Source organism: Zalophus californianus, chromosome 15, assembly GCF_009762305.2.
Source record: "Zalophus californianus isolate mZalCal1 chromosome 15, mZalCal1.pri.v2, whole genome shotgun sequence".
Classification (NCBI taxonomy): Eukaryota; Metazoa; Chordata; class Mammalia; order Carnivora; family Otariidae; genus Zalophus; species Zalophus californianus.
In genome coordinates this window covers 22,330,950-22,346,309 of record NC_045609.1, presented here as the reverse complement: position 1 = coordinate 22,346,309, position 15,360 = coordinate 22,330,950, and positions in this window count along the sequence as shown.

The window sequence follows — 15,360 nt, the reverse complement described above, 5'->3', positions numbered from 1 at the left end:
GCACTGAAATGGAAACTCAGCTGATGCCCTATGTATTAATTTCTCCAAAAGATGAAAGCCTCCCAGCCTTTGCCCAGACCATTGATTGGCCCATGTTCAAGGCAGGTTGGGGCCTTCCTTGCTAAAGAACCCCTGCTGTCTGCTGTCTTTGCAGATAACAAGTAGGCAATTTCAGGGGAAGAAATTTTTATTTGCAAAGATATGACCCGAACTTCCCCTGATCAAGTGAAAAGGCCGTGCGTATCAGCTTTTCGGACACTTGGAAACACTGGGTCACGAGCTCCAGAGAGGAGGTAGATATGCAGACTTGTGTGTATGGTTCCAGAGAGGTCACCCCTGCTTGTTCCTCCAGATGAGATTTGCTGATCATCCGAAAACCTTTGCAGAACACCCACATCCACTCTGTGTCATTTAACTCTATCAGAAGGGATTTGTCATCTTCTATAAAATGATAGCGCACCCTCCTTGCCTAGGAAAGGGATCCCAGAGCTACCTCTGAATACACAATTGATTCTCACTGCTTGGTAAAGGGGGCCTTTGAAATAAACTTTTCCATGAAACAAAGGGTAAGTATGTGGTGGCAGAGACTGATCCCATATTCTCCTTTTCTTCTCTGATGCACAACCAGCCCTCACTTCCCTGTTGTTCTTGCAGTTAGGCATGGCCATGTGACTACATTCTAGCCAACAGGACACGAGAAGTGAGGTGTGCCACATCCAGACCTGGCCATGCCCATTTCTCCGTGTTTGTGTCTGTCTTCCGAGTGGCTGGAATGAAGACACCTCCTAGGGCAATTCTGGAAACCATGAGCTGAAGATACAAGAGCATCGTGAGCATGGATCCCTGGATGATGACCTTCAGGAAAGCTGTTCTGTCATAACTTCTCATTACCCAGTGCTGCCATCAGAACAAGAAATAAACTACTGTGTTTAAGCCATCATACACTAAAAGGTCTGTCTCTTAGAGCAGCTAGCCTTCCCTACCTCATCATTGACGTCATCCACATGTCATGACACTAGCATCAAGGACAGGAATCCCTCATTTGCTTTGGAAGAAAAGATCCCCCAGAATGGCCTACCTACCCAAAAACTATTTTGCCACCCTGTCTTTGCCCTCAGGAGGCCCTAGTAATTGACAAGCTCAGAATTCTTATCTGAAGCCAGGTGTGGATGTTTGCAAGGATCATCTGGTTTACCTCTGATGTAGATGAGCAATTCTTCCAAATTCCATCTCAAAATATAGACATTCTATGCAAGGACTTTAGTAAACACCAGAACCAGAGGAAAAGGATGCCCCAGAGTAAAATTCATATTATGCTACAGATGGGTTTCTGGAAAACACAAAACTGAAATTTTTATCAAACTGATCATATGTCAAGAAGATAAAAAAGAATCTGTCTTTAAAGACCTTTCTGCAATTCAAACAATCACAACCCACACTCCCTAAGTACTTTTTGAATTATCACAGACTGGTAATCTTTTTAGTGAAACACAACCTATATTCTGCATAAGCTATCAATGATCTCAATGATAAACAAGATGCAAGCAGAGGTGGGATGAAGAAAGAAGAAAACAGAACCCTTAGATAAAAGCGAAAAATAATCTGCAGTCCAGAAATGCCCCGTGGTACAGCAGAAAGGATTCCTAGGCCAGAAAGCGGGCAGAGGGTTCCGTGTGCAGACACTGGGTTAACGAGAATTTACATTTGTCAGTGAAACTGGTAGAATGCTCTGGAACTGACACATGGGGGTCCCGCTGGACATCAGTTACCAAATGGAAGTGCCTGGCAATAGAATAGATGGGAACTCAGGACTCCAGCTGATTTTCTTCCAACTCCAGTGAGGTGACGAACAAGGAGTGAAGGGCACTTCTTTGCGAAAAGAGGTGAAAAGCAACTACAGAAGAGCCCCAACAGCAAACAAAGTGGCTACTCCAAGTGTGAGGGGGAAAAAGCATGCTCTTAAAGCTCAGAATCCTGACAGGAAGGAAGGGCTTATTGAGGGAAGAAGAAATCTCTCCCCCCATCTGTTTGTGTTAGAGACATAGTCTGGCACAGTCTGTAGGAACTTACTTGAACTTTAGAAACCTTGTATAATTCTCTTCTTAGCCATCAGGCCAAATCCCAACCCAGTGACTTGGGAAAGCTTCCCAAAGGAGCCTTTCAGCAGGAAGGAGAAGCAGTGTAGCTGTGGCTTTAGAGCACTGAACCCCATATTCTTGATTGCCCGCCCCATCAATAAAATACTACAGAGCGCATACGTGTATTTATTGATTCACGAAGTATGTATGTGAGCTGTGTATAATACTAACACATTTCAGATCATATAAAACATATTTCCAGTAAAAGAAATGTTATAAGTATACATCAAAATATTTATTTTCTGTGCCCCAAATGGGTTGTCTTTTACACCTCCATGTTGGACACCATTCCCTTCAATCCTGGTCCCAGAAAAGAGACTTGTCTTCACAAGAGTGATTGTGGTATCAAAAAGAGATGAAAACTCCTGGCCTGTGCTTTAGCTAAGAGATACCTTTACAGAGCTGTCCCCCAGTTGTGTCTAGGTTGAAAGTGTGGATTGCATGCTATCTATCAAAGTCTGTTGCCCGAGTAACCAGAAGAATCATGTGGAAACAGAGCTCCTTCAGGGGATAAGTCATGTTTTATTTATCTGTCCTCCTCTAGGGCTAACAGGGTGTCTTACACTGAGGACATGCTGGGTACTCAGTGATGCCTGTTGAATTCAACCATGAATGAGTCAATGACTGAACACATTGAATGGATATGTGAAAAACATTTTTAAGCCACAGGAAAAATACAATTAGGTATAATTCTCACTTGGCAGTGAAATACCTCCGTGACTGGGGGAATGCACATCTTCTGCCTTGCCTTTAATTCAGTTCAAGTTCTTTCTAACTTCTCATCAAGAGCTCTCTTCAAAGGTCTTCAAGGTCTGGGCAGTTACCACAGATGCCTAAAGACCAGCCAAAGCAACAGGGAGAGGTGGTGGAAATGGGCTAAGTAGAACATGCATAGGATCTGAAGAGGGTGGCCATGTTTGCCTCTCTTAGGCTGTGTTTTCTTCTCTGGGTGTCTAACGGTTTTACAACGTGTCTCATCAACTACATTATAAATCTAAAGAGGTCTGGAAAAGTAGGGTGTTTCTTCTTCTGTCCCCACAATGGTCTGATGGAATACAAACTAGACTTAGGCTCCAAACTTCCAACCCAACTCTCCTACCTAACTAGCTACATGGACTTGGACAAGGCAAACCTCCGTGATGCTGAGTTTCATCAGCCAGACAATGAGCATAGCACTACTTGCCTCAAAGCCATGTTCAGAAGAACAGACAAGACTTGCAAACTGTGATACTATATAGAAAAGTAAGGAATTACAATTATAATTCAAGTAGTGAATAAATACCTGTTGGAATGCTTTGAATAGAGAGGGGATATAATTCTTTTCAGAATCAGTATGTGCCTCTATTTAAGACTTCTTTAAAAAACACCATCTATAGGGATGCCTGGGTGGCTCAGTCGTTAAGTGTCTACCTTCGGCTCAGGTCGTGATCCCACGGTCCTGGGATTGAGCCCTCCATCGGGCTCCCTGCTCTGTGGGAGGCCTGCTTCTCCCTCTCCCCCTACTTGTGGTTCCCTCCCTCGCTGTGTCTCTCTCTGTCAAATAAATAAAATCTTTAAAAAAAATACCATCTATAGAGAGAATATGTAGAGAAAAAATTAAAAAGTAGAGATCGAGTTAACATATACATCCACACAATACATTGTTATCACTAATGAACTTGAAAATTTTGAACTTTATGATTTTAAGGTAGATAAACAAGTATTGATAAATCCTTTTCCACTTTACAGTTTAAGTATATTCTAATTGTATGTGTTTTATTGGACATATAATATATCTATTACAAAATATTGGCTCCTAAACACTAAAATAGTTATTACTGAAATACTACTGGGTAGTAGAATTACTCTTAAATTTTATTTTCTTCTTTTTGTTTCTCTATTCTCCAAATTTTCTTCAATAAACACAACATATAACCTTTTTTTCTGATTCTGAAATGTTAAAAAAAAATATCACCTGTGGAGGGGTGGCTAACTAGACTTTTAAAATTGTGGTAGGAGGAAAAAAATTGTGGTAGGAGATAAGGTAAGGAAAAACTTATCAAGATGACATAGTCAATTTGTAGGAAACATCTAATTAAATTAAAACATGATTTAAAAATTCTTGATCAAGGGGTGCCTGGGTGGCTCAGTCGGTTGCCTGACTTTGGCTCAGGTCATGATCTCAGGGTCCTGGGATCGAGCCCCACATCGGGCTCCACACTCAGCAGGGAGCCTGCTTCTCCCTCTCCCTCTACCTTCCCCCCTGCTTATGCTCTCTCTGTTTCTCTCTCAAATAAATAAAATCTTTAAAAAATATAAACAAATAGATAAAATAAAAATTCTTGATCAAAACCTCTTAGATCTGTTGTTTAAAAAAACTGCATAATATTCTATGTGTAAAAACAGGCAAGTGTAACAACATACATTCATTTTTGCTTGAAATGTTTACAGAGAGGGGTGGTGAGGGGTATGAGATATAGGAACACCAATATGAGGATAAAAAGCAAGACTTGGTGTACTTTTTGTTATATTGTTTGGAATTTTTAAAATATCATATGCAAGTAGTAACTATTCTAAAATACAAGTATCATAAGAGCTCCTGACCTTTGTTCTGGGGAGTCAGTCCTCACAGTGGGTTTGTGTGAGAGGCTGCCAGTGGAGAGATAATTGTGCAGACCTGTGGGGCCAGGGAAGTGCCAGGCTGCTCCTGAGCTCATTTTCCTCAGCCTGCTGAGTAGCTGTGCTTGGATTTATCTGCTTCCTGGGGCAGCGCAAGGCTCTGCTCCACACTGCCTCTGTGTTGTCTGTTCAAACCCAGCATGCTCTTGGTTGCCAGTTGGCTACATTGAATCTAGCTGGTTATATTTCAGGAACTTGCCCTGTCCTGTCCAATAAACTTTCCAAGCCAGGCTCAGTCTAAGCTGAAAGAAACTAGGCTTGTGTTCAACTGAGTCTGAAGTACAGTCGGGCTAGAAAAGCCTGGGAGGTGCCCCCAGTGAAGCCTTCATTCTCCAGGCTCCAGCTAGGGTCTACGGCAAATACACCCTCATACCTCCTCTCTTGAGTCCATCCATCTAGTCTAGAGGGAAACCCTCAGTGTGGTTTTTGACTGGCCAGCTGCAAGCCACTTCTCTGCACACTCCCTGTCTGGGGGATATGGGCTGTAGACGTTTGTCAAGTATAGTTATCTGTTCATACAACTTAGCTCATGATTGGTAGGTCTTTTCTTTTCTTCTTTCTTTCTTTCTTTCTTTCTTTCTTTCTTTCTTTCTTTCTTTCTTTCTTTCTTTCTTTCTTTCTTTCTTTGTAGACGTTTGTCAAGTACAGGTCATCTGCTCGTACAACCTAGCTCATGATTGGTAGATCTTTTCTTTACTTTTCTTTCTTTCTTTTTTTTTCTTTCTCTTTCCTTCCTTCCTTCCTTCCTTCCTTCCTTCCTTCCTTCCTTCCTTCCTTCCTTCCTTCCTTCCTTCCTTCCTTCCTTCCTTCCTTCCTTCTTTCTTTCTCAATGTGGATCTTGTCTTATCAGTGATGTTCTATGCAACTCAGAGAAACATTACAACTTTGTGAGAACTACATTAAAATTAGAAACTTCTGTCCATGAAAAAAAAACTCATCCACTGAAAAATGGCAAGATGGGACAAAGAATGCGAGAAGATATTTGGTACACACATAGAATTAGGATGCCAACATAAGCAACTCCAATAAATCAATAAGAACCGAACAATCTAAAAACAGGTGAACAAGCTATTCACCAAAAGGAAAATCTTAATGGTCTATATAGAAAAACCTTCCGTCTCAAGAAGAGGCAACTAAAACTTCAGGGAAATATTATTTCAAACCAAATAGATTAGCAAAATTTAAAAAGCTAGACAAGACTTAATGGTTACGGTGATAACAATGGGAACACATACCTTGTTGTTAGAAGTAGAAACTGGTGCACCCACTTTGGAGAGCAATGTGAAGATAAGATATGCACAACCTACATATTAGGATGTAACAGGAAAACAAAAACCATTCCAAGCACTGAAAGAAGGAATTTAATCCCAGGAATTGGTTACCTGGGGATTGAAAGCCCTGAGAAGTCAAAAAGCAATGACGCAGCCAGGGACAGGCCACTTGAGGCACCTGCTACCACCCCAGGCTACAGAGGCGAACAACAGAGGCTACCGAAGACCAGGAGTTAGCCTGGCTCTGGGCAGAAGCAAGGACCCGGGTGACGTGGGCAATGGGAGTTGGAGGAGCAAAAGGGACCCAGTGTGAGCATGAGGGTGATGAGCATTCTCACTTCTCTCTTCCCTCCCTTCCCACTCTCTCAACGGTACCTCCCACTGGCTACACCCAGAAAGCAGGCAGGTGACCCAGGAAGCTGAGCCAGACAACCTATGTGGGTCAGGTCCCTGAGATAACAGTGCGGAGCAGGGAAAGGACAAGGAATGGATCCGCCAAAAACAAAACAAAAACCAAAAAAACCCAAACCAAAAACCGTTGCAAACGAGCAAATGGAGATACATATAGTAAAACTTACAGCAACATTGTTCATAAAAGCAAAACATGAGAAATACTTGTTTATTAAGAGAAGAGAGGAATAAACTGTAGTAGAGTTATAAAATGGAATACTCCATAGAAATGAAAGCAAATGAACTATAGTTACATTTATCAACACGGATGAATCTCATGAAGCCAAACAAAATAAATTTCAGAATCTTTAATATTTATATAAAGCATAAAAGCATGCAATATGATGATGATAAAGATATGTGGTATAGGTATAAAGAAAAGCTGAAAAGTATAAAGAAATATATCTTTTGTGGGGAGAAAGGGAGATGTGAACAGGAAGAGATACTCTGAAGGTTTCAAATGTAATAATAATGACACTGGGTGATGGATACATGGGGCAATGTATATTGCTGTTTATAGTTTATATAAAAAATATTTCCTAATACATTAAATTTTAGTCTTACAAAGGAGCTTGGAGGAGTATGAGCAATATGGAGCTGGCTATCCTAAACGGCAGGAGGACACTTCATTATGTTTGTTTTGGAGGCAGGGCTAGATGCCATGGGCAAGACCAGCCCAAGATACCCCCTTCCAGCCGTCTCTCCCGTTCGAACCCAATCCAGTTAGGCAAACAATCAACCATTGCCCCGTAAGCTCTAGACATGCAGGTGGGAACCAGCAGTGGTATTCTCCTGGCTATCCTGTAGATATTCTGGGTAGAAGCTAAGCTTGCAGTGAGTTGACTTCAGTTTTCCGAGACCTCACCCAGGCACTGATTCTGTCTCACGATGGCAAGAAACACGTTCCAGAGCTCTTCTCTCCTCCATAAGGCCTGGGTGAGACGGTAGCCTTCCCAAAGCATGACACAGCTCTCTAAATTCACCATCCCCAAATCTCTCTTCTCCACTCCAAACCTTGTTACTTTTTTCCTTTGGCTAGATCTAAGCAGGGCCAGCTTCACCGGCCTGTGACCTGTGTAGTCACACAGGACCCTGCACCCCAAAGGGCCCTGAACTTGTTTAAGGCTCTGCTGGGGCTGTGTGGAATTTCTTAATTTTTGAGCGAGACACCCTGCATTTTCATTTTGCACTGGGCCCCGGAAAATGTATAGCTTCTCCTGGGCCGAAGAGCTGTGGGACAGGTTCCGAGAGCCATTTCCTTATAAATCTGCTATCAGCTATGGAGTTCTGACGACTACTCCAGTAGTAGATAGCTATCTTACTGACCTAAGTCACACCAGGCAGGAAGAATCCCATTCTCATGTCCCATTCCACTACTTATTTGCTTGTAATCGGTCTTCCCAATGAGGAAATGTAAAGTCACTGTGTCCTCATGATCTGGCTCATAATATATGTTCAGTAAGTACTTGTTGGAGGAACATTTATAAAATATTACACCTAATAACTTTATGTGAAAATTGTATGCCGGATTTTATACAGAGGATATATTCTTGAAGAACTTGCATAATACAATACTGATTTTTCCACAGAAATAAGTGTAAAGTGGGGAGATAACTAATATTTTTGCTTTAACTATTTGTATTTTTTCAAGTATCACTAACAATTTATGGAATACTTGCTCGAAAATGTACCATGGGAGTTGTTTGGCCTTCTTGGTGACATTAAAGCATGTCTCCAGTTCATTCCAAAATGCCTAATTTTTAGGCCTATTTTTCAGCGCCAGCCACGGACCCCCATTTAATGAGTGCATGGATGAGATTGCTTCAGGATGTAAAAATACTTCAAATTATAAACAGTAAATGTTCAAATAAGTACAGCATCATAACCACCTCCCACCCCCACCGGCAGGAGTTCTAGTTCAGGGAGACCCAGCCTGGCTCACACGACACTGACAAAGGGCTGCACGTATTTCTGTGCTACCAGCCAGAGCACAGTGCAGCAAGATCATAAACCAGTCTTACCCTTTATTCAGCTTGCCAACCTTAAGATACATTTTCAAAAATTGGGGGTATTTGCATTATTTCAAATTCCACACGGGTTTAAACATAACTTTATAGTATTTGACATTTGCATAAATTCACACAAATACAACCACAGTGTATGTCACTAGGTTATCTGGGTTTTAATGTGTCCATAAATACTGCTTTAAACTGAACACCATAAATAGTGGATGGTGAATAAGCGAAGAAGCAATAGCCTTGTACAGCACCAGATGACCTAAAGTGGTTTTGGCAGCAAAATCAAACACAGGAATACTTCTTTAAATTTATTTGCTCCACATGGCAAAAGGAGGAAGTAAAATATCTGGCTAATACCTAATATTTAAATCCTAGACAAAACATTTCAGTGCAAATAGGGAAGTGCTTTATTTACTCTGATCCAAGTCAAAGGTAGTTGGATAATTAGTTTTCTTTAAACAACATTCAGCTTTGCTGACATCTCATTTTCCAAAAGCAGCTGTTAGCCAAATATAGTATTGTTTATTCACTCCCCGGAAGGCTGTTTTTAAAAAGTGCTTCTTCTGGTAAATATGTTGCATCACATAATTGGAGATAACAGGAAAAGTAGGAGTTGCTGTTTGGATTTAAATAAACATCTGCTCAAAAGTCCAGTTGTCTGTTTGCGAATAATTCTTTTATTTTTTGCCATTAGGCACACTGAATTGTTTATTCCTCACTTGTGGGCCATGTTAGGAAATATTCCAAACATCATAACACATATTTCTCTTGAAAAATGATAAAAGAGATGAAGTTGAGCTCTTTGCCTTTTTCTTTTATTATACGTCAGCTAATATATGTTAGCTATTCCAGTGCCAGAGACCTTTATGAATATGTAATATTAACTAGCACAATGTTTATCTTATACTTAAATTGCAGTGGGATCAAGTTTTTTGTTTTTATAAAGTGTCTACTTAAAATTACCCGTAGCATCTGAGTTAAGTCCCAGATTATCCTCTGAAGGGGCGTAGAGAATGAGAATTGCTATTGCTTTTGCAAACACTCAGTTCCTATCATGCACCATGTGCTTGGCTTGCATGTGCTACTTGCATTGTTGGCTATTTCCCTTCTAATTTCTAGGAAGTGAAAATGTATATCTTTCTCTGATCCAACTTACTATTTTCTCCTGATTACTTGTGTTTTCTCCTGCCTGAATATTTCATCCTTAAAATACATTTCTTTCTTGACTCCATTATTGACCCAAATTCACTGTCAGAGCCAATCTGAAACAGTAGAAATCTCCTTAGACTGGAAATCAGAAAGCCTACGTTCTAATTCTCACTCTATTGCTAAAATCCACAGGTTCCTCCTGGGGAAAATAAGGATTAAATTGATGTCTGAGAGATCCCATTCAATTCTACAAGTTTATTTCACTAATTAATATAATTCATTGCCTAAAGTGGGTGGGTCACACAGTGAATGCCAAAATTTGGGGCAAGGAAGGTGAGATTTGTTTGTTCTTTAGAGTTATCCAACCTGCTATGACCTTCTAGTTAGCATGGCTAATTAAAAGCTCCCAACATATAATTCACATTGCATTTGTCAACCAGTTCACGGGGCTTCAGACTGATGTTGATGGGTCAAAAAAACATTCTGTGCTCACCTGGGAATTTGCAATCTTTTTTATGTTCTGAGCCATTTTCCATTAGTGCCTGTGCATGAGAAGTATTTCAAACAAGAAGCCAAAAAAGCACTTCTAAAACTATGTTCAAATTCTAGCAAGATTTAAGATGGAGCAAATGCTCTGCTTCCCATTTGGATCCTTGAAGCAGTGAACACACTTCATGAAGAACACATTTATATTTTCTTGCACATAAATATGTTTGTCATAATACCAGAACCATTGAGACAAATGGCTATGTTCAGCTGGGAAAAGTGTCTTTTCTCTCTGTATTATAAAGAATGTGTTATGGTATAATTATTCTTGTGGTTTTATAGTTCAGGGCACTTTTATAGTATAGGAAGCTTCTGTCTAATGAAATAACATATGTTACTTAATTACTATAAAGCTCTTTGCAAATATAAGGAACTACTAACACTCATTAGCAAATAAATTTTCCAAATACATTCCACTCTTGTTATTGCATTATTTCCTTAACAGAGAAGTACAGCATGGTTGTGAAATCCTATCTCAAGGAAAAGAATGATTGCCTGTAGAAAAGTGGACTTTACAGATTTCTACTCCTGATAGAGTAGATATCCATAATATAAACATTTCTCCAAAGTTTATAGGTTTTTTGAAAGGTCAATAGGCATACATTTATGTCAGTACTATCCTACACAACCAGTACTGGAAGCTGCAGTGAAAACTATGATTATGAGCAATAAAGAACTTTCAAAGAAGGAAGATATTATGCAGGAATTTATAACTACAAGTGTGCTTAAATTGAGGGCTCCTTTAAAATTATTCATCCAGTTGCCTTTATATTGACAGCTGAATTAGTCAGGACTCTGAGTTTAAACAACAGAAGCCCAACTCAAACTAGATTAAGAACAAAACAAAACCCACAGACCCTACGCCTATAAGGAATACTGAGTAGCTCATACTATTTTAAAGCAGCCCTGCAGGAACCAGGGCTTCAGGACCAGAAGCAGGGACATCATGGTCCCAGGAATCTATCACTTTGTCAGCTCAGGTAGCTTGAGTTGGGGTGAAGATGGCTAAGGATTCCAGTCATGTTCTCCCAGGTTAAAAATACCAGCAGAAAGAGCACTTCATTCTCTCAAGGTTTCTATAGCAAAAGGGACCCTGATGGGTCTTGTTTAGGCCACTTGTCCACTCCTTGAACCAGTTACTGCAGCTGGGTTGTGGCATACTGTAGCTGATCCAATCTGGGTCATCCTTATGAACAAGGAGTGGAGAGCCAGAATTAAGAACCCCAATAGGACCACATGCTACAGTAGTGGGCTTCCCCCGATACAAAGGGATATTGCCACCTAAAACAGGATAGGAAAATGGACTAGACCGAGAGCTGTTATGTTCCTCTGGTGACTTTGGTCCTTTCGACCTTGACATGGAGGTTTCTGATAACCTGTCAGGAGCTTTGGTGCTAATGAAGAGACTTGCAGGCCCATCATGTTGGTTTTGACAACTGAGTTTGGTGCTTCTTGGCATCTCGGTCGTCTTGGCTTTAGTTATTTGCCTGCCTTCTTCAGTGATTTCTTAAGTTTGAAACGAGATACATGTTTTCTTTATGGATTTATCTGGGAACCAACATGATGCCATGGAAAGAGAACAGTTTGAAGCCAAAAGCCCAGATCCCTCCTTGCTCTCGCATTTACGGGCCTTGTGGTCTTTGGTAGGTTACTTCGGCAGTTTCTACAAATCTTAAGTTTCACCGTCTGTAAAATGAATGCTTGTTCCCTTACAAGGTTGCTGTGAAAACAGAGGAAATGTATGTAAAGCATAGTGGCTGCTCATAACACATGTCCAATTATTACTGAAGGCAAGGTGCCACTACCTCTGGGCAAACTTAAAGGACTGGAATATCATGTCTAATGCTCCAGGTACTAGACCAAAGGCTGGGAGGTAGAAGAACAAGACATGGCCCCTGCCCTCACTGGACTCACACTTCAGTGAAGGAGAAAGTAAAAGAAGTGCTTTAAGAGGGAATGAGAAAAACTGCTAACTAAGCATGCAAAGAAATTACCACATGCTAGGAACCTCACCTACACCCTCTCCCCCACCTAGTGTTGCTATTTAATGGATTTAAGCAGCAATTACTGTAGAGAAAATAGCATTAGCTGCCCAATTTTTTGTAATATATCGGAAAAAAGGACATTTAGGGTATCCTGGCAAAAATGGACATGTCCTATATATGCAGGATGCCTGGCAAGCCCATCTCTATTCCTGACAATGCTACAATCCTATTTCTATATTATATAAATATATTACATATATTTACATAAATAAGTTCTGTGATCTCCACTGTACAAGTGAGGAAACCGACTCAGACACTGAGTAACTTATGCAAGGTCACAAACAGAATTGGCAGAACTGGGAGCCAAATCCTAATCTCTCCAGTTCTTTACATCACAGCATTCACTTTTCTCAACAATGACAATGGAAGGTTTAGGTTCAAATTCCAGTTTGACCTTTAAATGTATGCCTGGCTTTAGGTACATTTCTCCTTCTGCACCTCCTGTACTTCCCTCTACAAACCCAACACATGGGCCAAATGGGTGGCTTCTCTTCAGTTCTTTGAATTCTGAGTACTAGCCATTAGTGATTCTCCAACTGTGGTCCCTGGACGACCATCAGCATCATCACCTGGGAACTTGTTAAGAAAGCATATTCATTGCCACACAAAACCTGCTGAAACCTGGGCATAGACCAGAAATCGGTTTTAACAAGCTCTCCAGGAGATCCTAATGCAAATTGCTAAAGCAGACCTTCAGCATTCTGAAGGAATATTACTATTGATACCTTTTCTCCTCTTCAACAACCAACTGTATGACTCGCAATACATTTCTTCTGAAGTTTTGTGGGGGTTTTTTAAAAAGATTTTTATTTGTCAGAGAGAAAGGGATCATGACCTGAGCTGAAGGCAGACGCTTAACTGAGCCACCCAGGCGTCCCCGAAGTTGTTTTTTTTTTTTAAGATTTTATTTGAGAGAGAGAGAAAGAACACAAGTGGGGAGAGGAGCAGATAGTGGGGGAAGCAGACTCCCCAATGAGCAGGGAGCCTGACGCAGCGCTCAATCCCAGAACCCTGAGATCACAACCTGAGCTGAAGGCAGACGCTTAATCAACTGAGCCACGCAGGCGCCCCTCTTCTGAAGTTTTTAAGAGATCTTAAAAAGTTGAAATTTACACTAAGGCACAGGATTAAAAGATCTACTTTTGCTTCCAAATACCTCATTAAACTTCACCAAATGAACTAAAATTACAATGCTTGCCAATACCATTACTACCCCAACTTTGCCTTCTTTTAGATGCTACTTTTAAGTCAGAAATACTTCTCCCTCTTCAAGGTCTTTTACTTTTTATCCCTCCATCCTTCCCTTTAGTCATTCAATACTCTATCCATTTTGGCCCAAACCTATTTAAACAATGCCCACTACTCTCTTCACTCCACACATATTCCCAGTTGTCTCTGTTCCATTCACCTGCAAAATGTCTCTATGGTCCTATGGAGCCCCAATGCGTCCAGTTTGAATGTGGCAATTACTTAAAAGAGATGGGCCTGAAGTTAACCCTATTATAAAGTACAGTTTGCTAAAGGTACCAATATAAAAAGTTTGTTCCATCCAACAGAATTTTCAAGTTAAAAATTATTTTGCTAATTAACAATTATTTAAGCCTGTTGATCCAAGTCCCCAAAAGACCTCTTATTGGGCCATCTTATTAACTCAACTCTAAAATACTATCATTTTTCCCAAAACATTAAATTTATATATGCATGTCCCCAAGATTTTATTGTACATTATGTATTAACCTCTGTATTAACTGCTTATATATTTAAACTTAAAAAACTAAAAAAAAAAAAAACAAACAAAAAACACCCTCCTGTAAAGACTAGGGACGATGTTAACATACCACAATTGTCACAGTGCTATACTCAAGTATATGAAAATCTTACACTGGTGACAAAATATATAGCCATCTCCCCTCACTAAAGAGTATAGACTGAAACAGAAATAGAACAAGTTAAAGATACTGCATGATGCCATGAAGTTTTAAGACAACTAAAACTAGATGTAGGTCCAAATTCGTTAAACTCCCCACCAACTGATAACTGCCATCAGAATCAGCTCGGGGAATTTCTGAAAAAAAAAGTTTCTGGGATACATTTCCCAGTTTTCAACTTCAGAATTGTTCATGGTAGGACTAGAATTAGTCTCAGGTGTTTCTAGTGTACAACAGATTTAAGAACTACTGGCCCAGAGACACATTCCATTTTAAAATTAATCAGAAGTACCATAGCACAAGCCAATTAAAAAATATGCATGAGATGAGGGAGGACCCAATTCAGTAGCTTTTCACCCAGCCACTGAAGCTGACATAAACACTTCCGTCGGATTCCACAAATAAGTAAGATGCTCATTATAGCAGTTGATCGCACTGTTCTACCATCTCATTTCCCTGGTCCACAAAGTATGTTCTAAACTGACGACTTACTGACTTTCATGGAGCAATCACAGTGAGGTTGCATGCTACTTCTTCCAAATCCACAAAGCCCCAAACATTTGTAACCCTCATGTATCTATACATCACTGAAACCAAAGTACCAAGGAATAATTGTAGAAGATACCCTGAGTTTCTAGTCTACATTGGGGAGGGTCATGATTAAGACTGGTCCTGAACCACTATAGGATTGCAATCCACAATCTGAAAAACAGAGCCAGTTCAACACTTTATAGGTAAGAAAACTCAAGTCTATAGGTATGTCATTTCACCATCTCAATTAAATCTTTTGTGTGACCTTTCATTTATCAAATTCCCACCATGAAATCGTAACTCTTTACAATGTGACCCCAAACAACTTCCATCTCTAGGTTCTGCATTCTCTTACTGCAGGCTGGCTTCTACCAAAGGACCTAGAACAAGGCCACCAAACCTCTCATCTTACAAATCCCATTGCCAAAGAAAATAACCACACTTTCTCCTACAGAGTGCAAAAATTCCAAGACAATATAGATTAAGTAGATCACACATTCCATATGCAACCAATAACACAGGAATGCCCATTCCAGCCTTAGGTAACTGGAAAGAAAAATAGATGGTTATAGTTAGATGACAGATAGATGTACACTAGAAAGGATAAAACTTCTTATAAATTTCTC